The sequence below is a fragment of the Hevea brasiliensis genome, chromosome 4 (assembly GCF_030052815.1).
Source record: "Hevea brasiliensis isolate MT/VB/25A 57/8 chromosome 4, ASM3005281v1, whole genome shotgun sequence".
Lineage (NCBI taxonomy): Eukaryota > Viridiplantae > Streptophyta > Magnoliopsida > Malpighiales > Euphorbiaceae > Hevea > Hevea brasiliensis.
Window position 1 is genome coordinate 95,164,888 of NC_079496.1, and position 16,368 is coordinate 95,181,255.

Below are 16,368 nucleotides of genomic sequence, written 5' to 3' on the forward strand. Positions count from 1 at the left end.
TACTTTTAGTTGAGAATAACCTGATCTCAGGTCAATTTTAGAGAACATACCGCACCCTCAACCGATCAAACAAGTCATCAATACGGGTAATGGATATCTGTTTTATTGTCACCTTATTCAACTGCCGATAATCAATGCATAACCGAGAGTGCCATCCTTCTTCTTTACAAACAACACCGGGCGCTCCTAAGGTGACACACTAGGCGGATAAAGCCCTTGTCAAGCAATTCTTGCAATTGTACCTTCAACTCTTTAATTCTGCAGTGCCATTCTCGTATGGCGTTATAGAGATTGGGTCCACACTGTGCATAACATCAATTTCAAATCGCACCTCTCTTCTCGAGGTAATCACGCAATTCATCAGAAACACATCCGAAAATCACATACTGAGGGATGTCCCTTAGTGCTGGACTCCCCACTTGGGTGTCTAGCACATGTTCTAGGTATGCTTCACACCCTTTCTCGATCATTCTTCCGCTAATGCAGCTAAATGATGTTTGATGGCGAAATGCCTCTCCTTGTATTACCACATCACCGCATAAAGGAGACCAAAAGTGACTGTCTTCAATCTACAAATCAATCATGGCATGATGCCCGCTAACCAATCCATGCCCAAGATGATATCATACTCTCTGAAAGGCATTTCAATTAAGTCTGATGGGAAAACATGTCCTTGGATTACCAAAGGACAGTCTCTATAAATTCTGTTGACCCGGACCTCTTGTCCTAATGAACTAGTTACTAGCACTTCAAAGCCCATTTGCACACATGGAACAGCAAGTGAACTGACTATGCTAGCACTAACATATGAATGGGTTGAACCCGGATCAAACAATACAAATACATCTTGATCAGAGATAGAGAATATACCAGCTACCACATCAGAAGTCTCAGCCTCTTCTCGCTGTCTCATTCTATAGATTCTGGTCGAAGCACTTCCTTGTCCCGATCGACCAATCGTGCCTTGATCGCTCGGCGCCCTCTACCTCTGCCTCTTCCTCTCGCTAACCGATCGTGGAACCTCCGAGAGCAGGACTCAATAGATCCTCGGCGAGTAGGAGCTGGACTATATCTCGGAGCACTAGTACAGTCTTTAGCTATATGGCCCTTGCCTCCGCAGTTAAAGCAGGCTCCAGTGGCCCAATAGCACTCCCCCCCATGAATCTTGCCACAAGTCTCACAGGCGGCATGTGAACCCTCGCCGATTGCCGACTGCACCTAGGGGTCTCTGCCTGCAGAATCGGCCCCCGCCAAATCTTCCACCTCGACTCGCTGGGTCCACTAAACTTCTTTTTCTTTCCGAGGTAGCACGTAACTCGCTCAACCGATTTTTCCCCTTGTCTTTTTCTGATTTCTCAGCTTTTTCCTTCACTGGGGTTGCTTCTGCTTCAACTCTCTCCAGTTCAAGTGCTTGAGACATAAGCTCTGAAAAGTTGCTGTGTCGAAATCCTACAACTTGCATCCGTATGCTGGGCTTCAAACCCGTTTCAAATCTCTTGCACCTTGCCTTGCTGGTAGTAAGGAGACTCCCCGCATAGTGACTCAGGCGGGAGAACTCCCTCTCATACTCGCATCGATCGATTTCCTTGTTTCAAACTCAAAATTCTTGCAATTTCTGGTCAACATATGCGTCTGGGATGTATTTACGTCGAACTCTCGATGAAGTCATCCTGTGTTAGCACCGTGGTTCAAATAAGCCGTGAGGGATGGTCTTCCACCAGTCATACACATCCCCTTGCAGTAGAGACACAGAATACTCAAACTTTAATTCATCTTGGCAAGGCTTCTTAAATACTGGCCCATTCTTTCAAGCCATTACTCGCTCAAGTGGGTCTCATCAGACTTAAATTCGCAGCCCCATACTTCAATAATTTATCATATTGTCCGGCCGAGGCGTGGTTGTGCCACGTGGTTGGGGTGGAGCTTGAGCAGCATACCTCACCATTTGTTGAAACATCACGACCATCTCACAGGCGAATCAGGCAGGAATCGGCATTTGTGGGGTGGTGCTCGACCCACCGACATTCTCGCAAAGTCGGGCTTCCCTTGTGCCTCGCCTTCAACAGATCGCTCAACCGAGCGATCCCCTTCTTCCATTTCGCATCAAGTTAGGGTATCTCCTGAACAAGTAACACATAGAGATTTCCCCCCGTTAGTTCATATTTATGATGTAATACACTGTATGTAACAATTATGGACATTGAGCAGTTGTACTTAACAAAGAAAAGACACAAATTCATAAGTTAAAACATTCTTCAAAAACTTGCTCTGATACCACTAAAACATGTCACACCTTACCCCTCTGTAAGGCATAACATGATCCCGTAGAATACCTAATGAACTACCGAACTTCACCTACCGATAACTCATTAAGTACCCTACAAGGGATTTTAAAACAATTTTCTTATCTTTGACAAGTGGTGAGCATTTCTAATAAGTATTTAAAACATTTAGTTGAAATTAAAACTAATTAATATTTTTGGCCATTTTAGTTTTCCGCAAATCTTATAAAAATTTTGACAGAGTTTCCTCTGTATTTTGAGAAAACCGTTCTTCGAATACCTGTAAAAAGCACTTCTAAAAGTTTTTCTCAACCACTACTTCGGTTTCACAATCAAACTCAATCAATTTCTCAAAATACTGTCAATCAATATCATTCATATTTCATTAAAAACAAAATAATTTATACACAACCTTACAAATTTATATAAAAAAAAACACAAACTAAACTTTATTACAAACTTCATACAAATTTGTGTACAAGCTGCTCAAGACCCATTTTTACATGTCCATACATTTATGTGCAATATATACATCAAAAGAAGTATATTTATACCCGAAAACTTTAGGCTGGTAGCTTCACACACCTCAGCAGCTCAGTCTGCTGCTCCTCTAGTTTCTGTATCTGCGACAGCAATAAAAGCTATCGCTGAGTACTAGGACTCAGTGGTGCACAATATACTAAAATAATCTTTATGCAAAACTTAAAGCACATTCATTCAAAAATTTGGCTAAACATGAAAATTTAATACCATCATGCATTGTAAGATTTTACATGTAAACCAAGTTCATTTCAAAGTATCAAAACACATTTCATAAAACCCACAGTTAGATCACGCCATTCGAAACAAATAGAATCTCAATAGCCAGAGGCTAAAGAGAAATCACATGAATCTCAATAGCCAGAGGCTAAAGAGAAATCATATCACAGGCTAGCTAGCTCAAATATATGCATATCCATTCACATCCTCTTCTACTGGCACACCTCAACACTTCTCCAGAGAAGGAATCAAAATTCAAAATTAATTACCTCCACTAGTCGTGCTAGTGAGGTGTTCAAATATATGGTCATGACACTGTGGTTTCAAAACTTATCTTAACAATTTGCTAAACATTGTCATTTCAAATATACACAATAATTTTCAACAATTTAGATCAAACATCATAAGAATGCCATAATCCAACATTTCATATTATTCAAAACGATATGCAAAAGATGATTATAAAAGTATATGTTGTGCACAAACCTCAAACGAGTCCCCTGTTGGCCTTGACTCGAATCCTCGGGTTCTGTCCCGGTATTCTTTTCCACTGAAACACGAAATTTTCCAATGTTTCAGTACTAAAACTTAAATAAATCCAAAATAAACTTAGCTTCACATTTACCTAGCTCTAACGTGTTAAATTCGACGTTCTCGAAATTTTGTATTTCGGGTTACTATTCACTGCACTATTTAAGTCAAATTATTGACTTTCTAAGGCTTAATGAGTATGGGAACTCCAACTTCACCCACATACCACATTTTGGTCACCAAACTTGTTGGTTTTGGTCATTTGTTTAAAGCTTAGGTCATTTTGGCAAAATTGCCAATTTTCGGTTTTGGTTCTCCGAAGTTGCACTGTTCCATTGGTCGATCTACTGTTGGAATTTGACAAAACTTCCTTCATATAAAATGTTCCTTATTGTCTTAAGTGTATTCTCATTTTTGGATCACCCCAATCGGAGTTTTGTAGCTCAAGTTATGGCCAAAATAAGTTTATTGTTCACGTGTACTGTTCATACTGAGATTTTGGTGCTGGCAGATTTTTGGTCCAACTTTGGTTAATAATTTGATCAAGTTAAGTTCATAATTTGGTCTCACTTTCTTCATATGAAATGTTGTAATATGTCTCAGGTTTCCATCGGTTCAAGAATCGCCTAAATCCGAGTTTTCTAGAGAGAGTTATAACCATCCAAACATTGCTGCTCAATGAAAATTCTGCAGAATCTCAGTACAGTAAATTTAACTTTGCTCAATGATTTGAATGAGTTAATGGCCTAATTTTGGTTGGTGTTCTTCATGAAAGTTTTAGGTCTATATCATATCTAATTGCTGGTAAAATTTAAGGTCAATTTGACCTACCTAGCTCGAGTTATGACCAAATGAACAGTTACTGTTCATTTGGTCAGTTTAGTGCAGTGGCAGCCTGCACTCATTCCACTTTGGTCAATTGTTTCACTAAGTTTTGGTCAGTTTTTGGCCATGGTTCCATAATGAAAATTGTGCTCTTTTATGTCTATTTTCATCTCCAATTGGTGGCATATCCATTAGGCTTGTAAAATTTGAGTTTTGGTCCTTCAAAGTGGGTTTGGTCATGCTGCCAGCAGCATGACCATTGGACCTCCGAATTTAACTTAGTTTCCTATCATTCCCACACAAGTTATTTGGTCATAATTGACCATTATTTCACTTCACAATAGGTCCAACATGCCATTTATACATTTCTCCAAATTTTGGTTCACAAACCCTAGCCTACAAACCCTAATCTTACTAACTCTTGCATTTAACCACAAGTAGTGCACTTAGTCCTAACCATTCAACTAATCAAAGCTTTTAAACTCATTCTAATGCATCAAACCATTCAATTTCATACTCCCCTCAACTAGGCTAAATTTCAGTTTGTCCTTCACAAATTTTTTTTTTTTATTTCATTTCTTTAGTTTCTAGTTAATTAGACTAATAAGACAACTAATTCAACAAAAAAAAATCAAATTTAATCTACTAACCTTAGTGCAGAATTTCTTTCCTTCAAACTTCATCCTTTCTTTTTTTTTTTTTGTTGTCAAGTCCTCTATCAAGGTTTGAAATCAAGGTTTAATATTGGAGGTTTAACTTTCTATGGTGGAATTAGGGATTTGATCAAGCTCAAAATGAGCTTTAATGGAGGTTTTGGGTGAGGGAGAGGGAGAATGAAAGTGAGCTACGGGAAGAAGAGCTTTCAAATTTTTTTTTCTTTTATTTTCTTTTATAAATTTTAGTTATGGAAGACCACAAAATTTAATTAAATAAATATTTAATTAATTCTTTTATGACATCATCTTTGACTTTTCTAACTTCTTTCTTTTCCTTTTTTTTTCTATTTTTCTATTAGTTCTTTAATTTAATTCTTGATTCTGAAATTTTCTTTTCTCCATTTTTATTTGACAGTTAGGTCAGGAGTTAGCTCTCGGGGTCAATTGACCAAATTGCCCCTCGCCGGTTCATCCCGGTTCGTAAATAATCCAATATTTCTTCCGGCTCCCTGACCTAATTATTTGACTGGCTTAACAGTTCTTTTTCATGATTTTCTCTTTTCCACTGTGTTCATAAGGGTCCTAAGGACCGTAGTGTCACTTTTTACGGTTCGAAATTTGAGTTTAAAATGACTTCGCAGTCGTTCCCAAGGAGGTCACTCATCGCTGTGACTCTTGGCTCGTTTAACCTCTTATGTTCTGTTTTTCTTATTTATAGTTAACTAATTAAACATTGCTAATTATTTGTGTTTATGGCTTCTCAAGTTGTCTTAAATGTGGCTCTAATCTCCTTAAATGTCCGGACCGACACCGGAACAGTGAAATCTACCAGGCTATGCAAACGGGGGTGTTACAATTTTATTATTAGAAACAAATTCATTGAGTACTGAAACACTTTAAATTATGTATTTCAGTTGAAAAGGATATTGAGAAGTGTAAGGAACACTGAGTTAGGGCCAAGAGGCATATATTAGAGGTTTGTGCACAATAGTTATTTCTTTTGAATTTTTCAATTGAAATAAATTATGATTATTTGTATGTTATTATTTTAAATTGTGTTTGTGCACAATAATTTTGATTTCTTATTTTCTACTTAAAAATTTATTTGAACATTATAATTTTAAATTGTGTCTATGCATAATACTTTTTATATTGACTGCTTTTACTAGAAAATTTATTTGGAGAAATGAGTTATGAATAATTTTTTATTGTTTTGGCTTTGAGAATCTTATTTGGAAATTATTGTGTTGCCTACTTTGTAAATAGAAATTTTGAGATAAAATGTGATTTGGGAATTGTATGAAATATTGTGACTTGGAATTGTTTTGATTCACACTTGGCATGACACTGTTATTATATTCCTCCCTCTTTGACTTATTAGTCTAGGGTGAGGGTGATTATGCTTGTCCCTCTTTGACTTGCCAGTCTAAGGTGAGTGTGGATGAGTACTCATTATTTAGCTAGCTTCCTCCCTCATTGATTTCGATTATTGGGGTGAGTGTGTCTTGTCGTGGTGTACAACACAGCATGTGCGGAAAAATTGTGTCATGGCCTAAATTGTGTTATTGATTGGCAAAACTGTATTATTCAGTTATTTGATCAAATTGTGTTATTGATTGGCAAAACTGTATTATTCAGTTATTTGATCAAATGGTGTTATTGATTGGCAAAACTATATTATTTAGTTATTTGATCAAATGGTGTTATTGATTGGCAAAACTATGTTATTCAATTGTTTGATCAAATTTGTGTTATATGAACTTTGTAAATTGTGAAATAGAATTGTGAATTATTTGATTTGTGAATTGTTAATAAAAGATTTATATATCGCATTTCAAATTGTTATTGTGCACCACTGAGTAAATTTTACTCAGCGATAGCTTTTCATTGTTGTCGCAAGTAGACAGACTGACAGGGCAGCAGACTAGGCTGCTAATGTTATATTGAGAGTTCATCGGGTATATTGAGTATATCATATTTTGCATTTTGTATTGTAATGTATGTTCACTGTATGTATATAGTGTTCTTAGTTTTGAGCAGTTGTAAATTAAAATTGTATATTAAAGTTGTAAACTAAATTTGTAAATTATTTTTTTTGTAAATATTGTGATATATTTCTTTTATCTCAGCTTTTGAAAATACTGAAAAATTATTGTGGATTGAGTAGACAAATGTTGAGAAACTTATTGTGTTGATTTGGATGTTAGAGTTTGAGATTGAGAAATATATTTGAAGTGCTTTTTAAAAGTTTTTGAAGAACTATTTTATTCAAATTACAGAGGGCACTCTGCCAAAATTTTTACAGAAATTGTTAATTATTCAAATGTGTTAGCTGTTTCACTTCAGTTCAAAAAACTTTTTAACACCTGTAAATAGTGCTCACCACTGTAAAAAGAAGTAAGAAAAGTTTTAAAATCCCTTATAGTGTATTTAATGGGTTATCAAGAGACGAAGTTGGTAATTCATTAGGTATACTACGGGATCATGTTATGCCTTATGGAGGGGTAAGGTGTGACACTGTTTCTCCATAAGGAATATTCCTCTATTGTGCTTGGCCCTTTTGGTGACTGTTCCATCAAGATCACCTTTTCCTAAGATTTACGCAGAGTTTTCAGTTCGTTTTCTCTACCGGGTTCATGATAGAAATGAGTTTGATGGAATCCTTCAATATTGGGAATGGATTGAGTTGAGCTAAATTGCCTCATTATCATAGCTGGGATATAACTTGTGCATTCGGTTAACCCTACCCATGGTACAAAATGATGACCTCCTTTATTGATTAAGAGAGGTTGGCCCGTAGTCCACAACTTCCTCCAACAGTAATTGTGACTACTAAAATTCATAATCTGCTCTTGCCATTATCATTCATCCCTTTGACTTATTACTAGCTTCACCATCTTTTCAATAATTGGTTAGTCAGAGTACCACGTCGGACCCTTAGTTTCTAGTAGATAGATATGACTGAGGATCCAAAGATACAGTAGCTGGATGCAACACTTAATACTTCCCTTACCTTGATGCTGGTAATATGTCAAGGTTAAGAAGGTCTCAGCGAGAATAGCAGGTATTGGATTAACATTCTGTTTTTCCATTGCCCAAAATAATTCTGTGACGTTATAAGTTACAATTCCCAAAGGTCTGGGGAATAAGACCAGTCCATAAATCCCCAGAGCTAGAACTGACAAAGCCTTATCCCATCTCTCAACCTGAATATGCTGGTCCAAATGCTTTTTGATGTAAATCCAAGGCCACCCATGTGAGTTTCCCTTAACGATTTCTTTTGCTCTAGCTTCTTCTGCTGGGACTCCTATTATGTGCGCGAACCATTTCCAATTATCCTCATGTTATTTAAGAAAAGTTTAAAAATATAAACAGAGTAAGGTGAAAGCAAGTATGTCCCTTTTGTCTTAAAATAGGGTAACCGTGACATCGGGTAGGTACTATCTAATTGGATGGTCCTACCTTCAAGGATGACTCATTATAGGCTTTGACTAATGTGACGGTTTAGCTCAAGGTCTAATTTTCTAAAGCCACAGGTTCCCAAATTGTCCCTACTATAAACAGTAGAGCCTCATTTCACCATTTTAATAATGACGGGAAAAATCCACATTTATCATAATAGGTGAAACAAGTTCCGATCTAAGTAGAAGTCTTCACGGGTACTAACGGGGTAAAAACCCACGGGTACAGCTACATGACTCCCTCCTACTTCTTATAGGGTAAGAGATCCATGGTATAGGGCTAAAGTGTGTGAGGACATCGTGTAGGTGATCAGTGTGTGAAGGGACATATTTACCTCTTCCTTATTCAAGGGAATTTAGGCGAAGATTACTGCAATAAATGAAACAATCAAAACAAACAAAACAGTTAGAGAGAATAGTAATAATTAAAATATTAAAACTTCTAATTCTATGAGTCAAGTCCCATAATTATCGATAAAAGCACGGGGTTAAATTTGCTCTTTGGACTTCTAAACAAGGGTTATTTTGGTCTTCATCCCCAGCGGAGCTGCCAAGCTGTCGCAAGGACTTTGCTGTCACCGGACGATTCTCACCGAAGTTGAAAAAGTAAGGAGTTGCCACTTTAATTTTAAGCGAAATTAAAGGAAACCATTATAGGAAACAAAAACCACTTCCGAAACAGAGATTCTAGGTTCGGAGTCCGTTTATGGGTGGGGAAGGTGTTAGGCACCCCACCTCGTCTCTTAATGAGGGTTTGCAAATTTAATGATGTGCTCTTTAATTACTTACGATTAATGATTTGGGGGATTTGGAGTCATGTTGTCGGTCCTTTTATTGACAGAAGGAGCGTTCAATATCTCACCATTTTTGGGTTTCCCAAGAACACGGGTACATGGGATGTCCCCACGGTGAATTGGTGTTTTATTTGTTGCATATCATATCTAATTTTTCAGTTTTGAATTTAGCACTCTAGTGTTACAGAGATGTTATTCGAGTTCCTAAAGATTTGTAATGAATGAGAAAGGTTCTCGGCTTACATGTTGGGTATTTCGTTATTTAAATGTTAAAATATTGATTGAAAAGATTTCGGAAAAGGACTCTCTCCTAATTTCTTAAAATATTCTTATTAGAATTTTGGCTAAGAGAATTCGGATAAGGACTCTCTTCCGATCTCTTAAAATATGTATATTAGAATTTTGCTAAGAGGATTCGGGAAAGGACTCTCTCCTGACCTTTTGAAATATGTATATTAAAATTTAGTTAAGGATTCGGGTAAGGACTCTCTCCCGACCTCTTAAAATGTGCATATTAAAGTTTTATTAAGAGAACTCGGGTAAGGACTCTCTCCCGATCTCTTAAAATGTATATATTAGAATTTTGTTAAGAAGACTCGGATAAGGACTCTCTCTCGATCTCTTAAAATGTGCATATTAAAATTTTGTTTAGAGGATTTGGGTAAGGACTCTCTCCCAACCTTTTAAAATGTGCATATTAAAGTTTTGTTAAGAGGATTCGGGTAAGGACTCTCTCCCGATCTCTTAAAATGTGTATATAAGAATTTTTGTTAAGAAGACTCAGGTAAGGACTGCCTCCCGATCCCTTTTAATTTGTCAAAAAAAATTTTAAAAGGTCACGGTCGTGAAGACCGGCCTCATTTGATCCTATTAGATATGAGAACGTTGCTCACATCACCTCCCACTTTCACATTATCCTAGGCTTTTGTTTCCAATCTCATGATTTATTCACTGAACTTTCCTCAACTTATCATGACTTCTCATTTTGGATCTTCCTGACATCTTACTTCGGAAGTTCCCTGTCCGAACTTGATCCCAAATCCTGATCTCATTTTTTTAGAGCTAGACTGAGTAACTAAACTCCTAGTTCATCTGTACTTTTCCTAATTATTTTTACCCTGATCGGGAATCTCCACATTGTTTTCTCCCATCCATACTCCTTATGGTACTTACAGAATGTCAGTATCTTGAATTATTATCTTTTTAACACAAAATAGCGTAAAGAAATTAAAGACAACATAAAAATAAAAGGAAAAACTCGTGGATGCCACAAATAGTGAAATAAGTCCAATTTCAATGTAAATTTATTCTAAAAATTTATTGCGACAAACTATGCCATGAACACTTAAGAATGATAAGTCGAACACTTACCTGTAGAATAGGCTAAAACAACGAGTAAGCTGGTACCGATTTCTTCGTGTGTCCAGCACTACTAACACTGAGACAGTAAGGTGATTTTGAGGAGTTGTGAATAATTGAAGTGAGATTTTCTTGAGAAATAGTGATTGAATTCCCAAGACTGTGCGAGGTTATCCAAAGTATGGATTCCAAGCTCTATAGTTTCCATGCTAAGGTCCTTCAAAAAACTTATTTCGAAAGTCTCTAGGAACCTTAAGAGTTTTCGATTAAAAATAGAGCTACAACAAATTCCAGGGTTTCTCCTCAATAATCATCGCTACTTCCATAGCATTGCATGCAGGTATTTATAGAAGATAGGTAATCAAAACAGAGGGTCAGGATTTTAGCAGGAGGAGACGGAAGGCCTAGATTTAAAAGGACATAATCCGACGTCTTGGAATTAAAGAGAATCAAAATTGAGGGTTGGGATTCCATTTGAAAATTTTGTCCTTTCGCCTCTTAATCTAACGGTCAAAGGTCTTGCCTTACAAAATGGATCCAAGGACTGGGAACAAAAAGTGACAAATCTATCATTTATGTTTTATCCGAAAGCCTCAAATCCATCCTTACAATTATAATCAACAGTGTAGATCGAGATGTACTGGGCTACTTTAACGGTTTGAAATCCGACGGCTAGGAGTACGTCCTTACAAATGAGATGTGTGGTGAAGATTGAATCATGCCTATAATGCTTTAACTGACTCTGATCCTGACGGTGGAGGGAGCTAGTTTTTATGAATTAAAGGTCATGATTAGAAGCTGTTCAACTCCTTAAGTTCCCCGATCTTTATAGGTCATCCTTCCCTTTTCAGATCTTCTCACTGTGACTGACCGATCTTAGGATTGTTATTCTAATCTCTATTTTCTTTTGCATCTGGTCCTTTCTACTTTCTTGATCTCTTCTGTTCTCTGACCTTCTTCTCATCCTTTCTCTATGTTGGTCAAAGCAACAAATTTTTCGATTACCGATGAACCGCTTTGAATTATGCATGCAATAAATGTCAAAGCCCTATATATATGTTAACGAACTTTTCTTCACATACTCGCAACTTTCTTTCTCTGGTGAATCTTCAATGTTTTATTTCCCAGTTCTTGGCTTCTTTGACAAAAATTCTTCTCATGACAACCACTTTAATCTTTTTTCCGAATGTTTTCTTTGTTCATCTCTTGAAAATGAGCAATTTTGGTGATCAAAGGTTTATAAGGGCATCATCTGATGATGGTGAGGGAACTGGACTAATTAACTGATCAAGGTCAAAATTAACTACTGCGCTAATCTCGGATCAGCCCATCGGTATGGCTAACAGACCGATCTCTGATAAGAGGACTACTAATTTCAATCTTAATACTGGTGATCGCCTCTTAAAATTCATTTGCCTCCTCACCATCTCGGGGTCCCCAATCGCAGCTCGGTTCTAGTCGATGACATCGACAATGATAACTCTCAATATCATGAGAGTCATAGTCACCCCATCTGAGCTGTGCATCTGTCTAGTATTTATTGCTGGCTTTCTGATCAAACACATCTTTTGATTTAGCCATAAGACTAGGCTTTGACACAGGCCTATTTTGTGACACTTAGGGTTTGAGAGTAGTCCAAGTTAGGTAGAATGTAGTGTAAGGACATTTGTAATTGCTGATCTTGAGAGATCGCCCAAATGATGTAATCTGACCTTTTGAAAATGAAATGAAATCTATTTTTGAAATTTGGGTCTGCTTATTCTATTTTTATTATTGCATTGGTTATTATTTCGATCTCTGATAAATGTGTCCGATCTGATCCTTAGACGAATCGCCATTTTGTTAATCTATTGGTTCGAAACCCTGTTCGATCTGATGATCTTCATTAACTGATCTTATTTGTCAGACCATTTATTATGTTTTTGGAATCTTTTTTTGACATGTCATTGAAACGGCTAGGTCCTGCTAACCGATGCGTCCCTTGGGACTTCGTGAGCATTTAATGCTCAGGCAAGTATAAATAGGGAAGGGGTTAGCCATTTGCTCCCTTATGTCATTTTCAGACTTTCTTTTAGCAACTTTAACACTCTTCCTTGTTTTCTAGAGTTTTTCGGTGCTGATTTATACTCCGGTAAGGGCTTTAATCTTTTTCTAATCAATTTTATCTTTCACCTTTGAAAATGAGCGGTACCGACGGTCACAAAGCTGCTAGTCCTGCTTCTGTTCACATCTCATGGCCATAGGATGAAGGTGAGGTGGCCAGACCGAGTAAGCGACCTGAACATTTTACAGCCACTGTCCCAGCCGATGGTCGGGCAACTAAATCAAAACAAGCATCGCCTTCAAGGAAAAAGAACTTACCCATGGATGAGTTTCCATTGGTTCTCAAGAAGACCAATCTCCAGTGCATTAGCCAAGAGTACAACCTTCCAACTGACTCCTTCAAACTTATCAGATGTCATGGCGATCTCTGAGCCGATCATTTCTTTGAAGAAAATGACCTGATCATGGTATATGAAGAATAATTGAAGGCTGGGCTTCGATTTCCCCTGAACAAATTCTTTAGAGCCGTTCTGAAGTTTCATCATGTCTGTGTAGCCCAAGTGCATCCAAAATCCGGGACTCTGGTGGCTTTCAGAGGTTTATGCCGAGCTAAAAAGCTCAAGCCTACAGCAAAGGTTTTTGCTGAGTTGCATAGGCTCGCTTGGCGGAAGGACAATTGATGCATGCATTTTAGATCATCATTTAGGAGTAATTTTTGCACATAATTTACCCTTGTTCATAGTTATTATTATAGATATTAATATATATTTAGTCAATTTTATAATTTTTACACTTCTTAGTTTAATTTTTGGAATTTATTTGTTTTGTAGGTTAAATTTGGAGAAATTTGATGTATTTTGATCAAAGTAGCCATTTGAAGGAGATTAGAGTTGAATTGTAAAAATTTTTGAAGTTGAGTAAAAAATGGCCGAGAGTTACACAACCTGTAGCACAACCAATTTAGCTTATGTCGCAGGTTGTGTCGAGCGTCAGATATTCAGGCAGATTGTTACACAACCCGCGACACAACCCGCGGCATAATCGATTCAGCTTATGTCATTTTTATTGGAAATGGCTGACGTGGCATTTCCGTTACTCTGATTTTTTACCTCACTTTCTCTGGAACCTTCCCCTTTTTTACCCATTCTAGGGCAGTCCCCTCACCTATATAAAGTCCCCTTTATCATTTTCTTTCCATATGGAGGAAGGGAGTCATTTTTTGGCAAGAAAAGAAAGAGGGAAAGAGGGAGCATGTGAAGGGAGCAGCAGCAGCAATAGGGCGCTCGTTCTGCACTCATCATGCAGCAGATTCTGCTGCATATTTCTGGGTTTTTCTATTCCTTAACTTAGATTTCCATTATTTCTTCCTTTATACATTTGGGTTTGTCTTGAAACTATGGTTTGTGAGTAGTTATTTGAGATTCTAGAGATGGGTTTGTAAATATTGTTTTGGATTGTGGTTTTGAACTGATTTAGCCATTCAAATGAAGATTGTTACATTTTGATTTATTGCTTATGAGCTTATTGCCTTGCTTGATGAATGGGCCCTCATTAAGTTAAGTTTTAATCCTTAATAGATGGACTGAAAAGTGAATATTAGGGATAGATAATCTTGCAATAAACTTAGTTTTCTTGGTGTTAGAGATAAGCTAAGAGAATTAAGGGGACTTTCCAAAATCAATTAGAGCATTAATGGGGTTTTTGTTAGGTTTGAAATACCGTAAAAACAGGGTTTGATTTAATGAAAACCAACTTTGAGATGCTTGAAAAAGGTTTCAAAAATTTAAGAATTGATTTCCCTCAAAATTGCAATTCTCATGTGTTTGGCTAAATTAGGGATAAACCACATGCAAACAATATTGAAAATCCAATCTCTAGAATCACTTTAATTTTTATTGAATTTAGATTTAATTCCTCCAAATTTCATAAATAGCAAATTTCAATTTAAATCTTGGTATCTAGTTTAATTAATTTAGTTAATTGTTTAATTTAGTTTAAACTCCTCAAATACCAATTTTAATTTCAAATTTCATTTTACATCTTTAAATTTTGTCATTCTAATTAGCTTATACTTTTATTTCCAATTTAAGCACAATTCCCTGTGGGATCGATATCATTTTTAAAACTATACTACTGTGACCCGTGCACTTACGGATTACACACCGTATCAAGTTTTTGGCGCCGTTGCCGGGGAATTGTTTGTTTTTAAGTTGGATTTTAATTGTTTTAAGCTAATTAGAATTTTTATTTTCTTTTATTTTCACTATTGTTCCTTGTGTTTTTCAGGTACTTTAATTGTTTATGAGACGCTCGAAAAGCACAAGTGATACCGAATTGTTGTTCAATCCTGAAATTGAAAAATTCTGTCAAGCCAACAAAAAGGAACACAAAAGAAGAAAAGAAGCAGAAAAAGAAGAACAACAAAGATTTGAGCAAGAGGAGACAATTGAAAATATGGAGAATCAAAATAGAGCTATTGGTGGAAACAATGGAGGAAATGATCACAACGGGCAAAATGTAGTTGTTAATCAAAATGATCCTTAGAGAAGATCCATGTTAGACTATGCTTTTCCTAGATGTGCATATGTGAGAGATAACAGACCTATTATTGGAGCTAATCAATTTGAGTTGAAGACTGGTCTCATTCAAATGGTTCAGAATTCACAATTTGGAGGTAGTCCACTTGAAAATCCTCATTCTCATTTGAAGAAATTTTTGATGATATGTGGTACACAAAGACAACCTGGAGTTTCAGATGAAGTGATTCGGCTCACCTTATTTCCATTCTCTCTTCGGGATTCAGCATTGGAGTGGTATGACTCACTTCCACAAGCTACTATAGCTACTTGGGAGCAGCTATCTCAAGCTTTTCTATCTCAATTTTTCCCACTTGGGAAACCACTCATTTGAGGAATTTGATGGTAGCTTTTAAGCCAAGAGATGATGAAACTTTGTATGAGTCTTGGATGAGATTTAAGGAGCTTCAAAGGCAATGTCCTCATCATGAAATACCCAAATGGATGATTGTTCAGAATTTCTACACCAGAGTTACTCCAGCCATAAGAAACACAATTGATTCACAAGTAGGAGGAGATTTCATGAGAATGACAAGTGAAGAATGCTATGATCTATTAGAGAAGATTGCTCATAATACTCACTTATGGGGAAATCCTAGAGCGCTTGAGCCAAAGACTGCTGGGATTTATGAACTTGACTCAGTTAGCTACATGAATGCAAGATTTGATCAGTTGACTCAGCTTCTTAGTGACTTTTGCACAAAGGCAGCAGCCTCAACTCCTACAACTGTGCAAGAAGTTGCCTTCACAGATGGAACTCAAAGTTGTGGAGTTGATTACTCTTCTTATGGTGATGATTATTTGCAAGAACAAGTTGCTTATGCAGAAGGTTATCAATAAAAACCTATGGGAAATTCTTACTCTAATGTGAACAACTCAACATGGAGACAACAAGCAACTTTTTCTCAACAAGGCCAAAGCTCAAATTATGCTCATAACCAGCAGTTTATACAGCAAAATAGGCCTCAATTTTAGCCTCAATTTCAACCCATAAGACAGCTACAACCTGGGTATCAAGCAAGAGCACAACAATCCCTTCCACCTCATGAGCCGAAGCCAACCTTGGAAAGCATGATGGAGAA

The 16,368-nt window shown here is 36.9% G+C and overlaps 1 non-coding gene across 1 annotated transcript; it reads right to left on the bottom strand.

Annotated features, from left to right (window-relative positions):
* Positions 1 to 15,613: 15,613 nt before the first annotated feature.
* On the bottom strand, positions 15,614 to 15,720 carry LOC131179770 (small nucleolar RNA R71). The gene has a single exon (XR_009148656.1). It is a non-coding gene; the product is annotated as a small nucleolar RNA R71 (small nucleolar RNA).
* Positions 15,721 to 16,368: the final 648 nt, after the last annotated feature.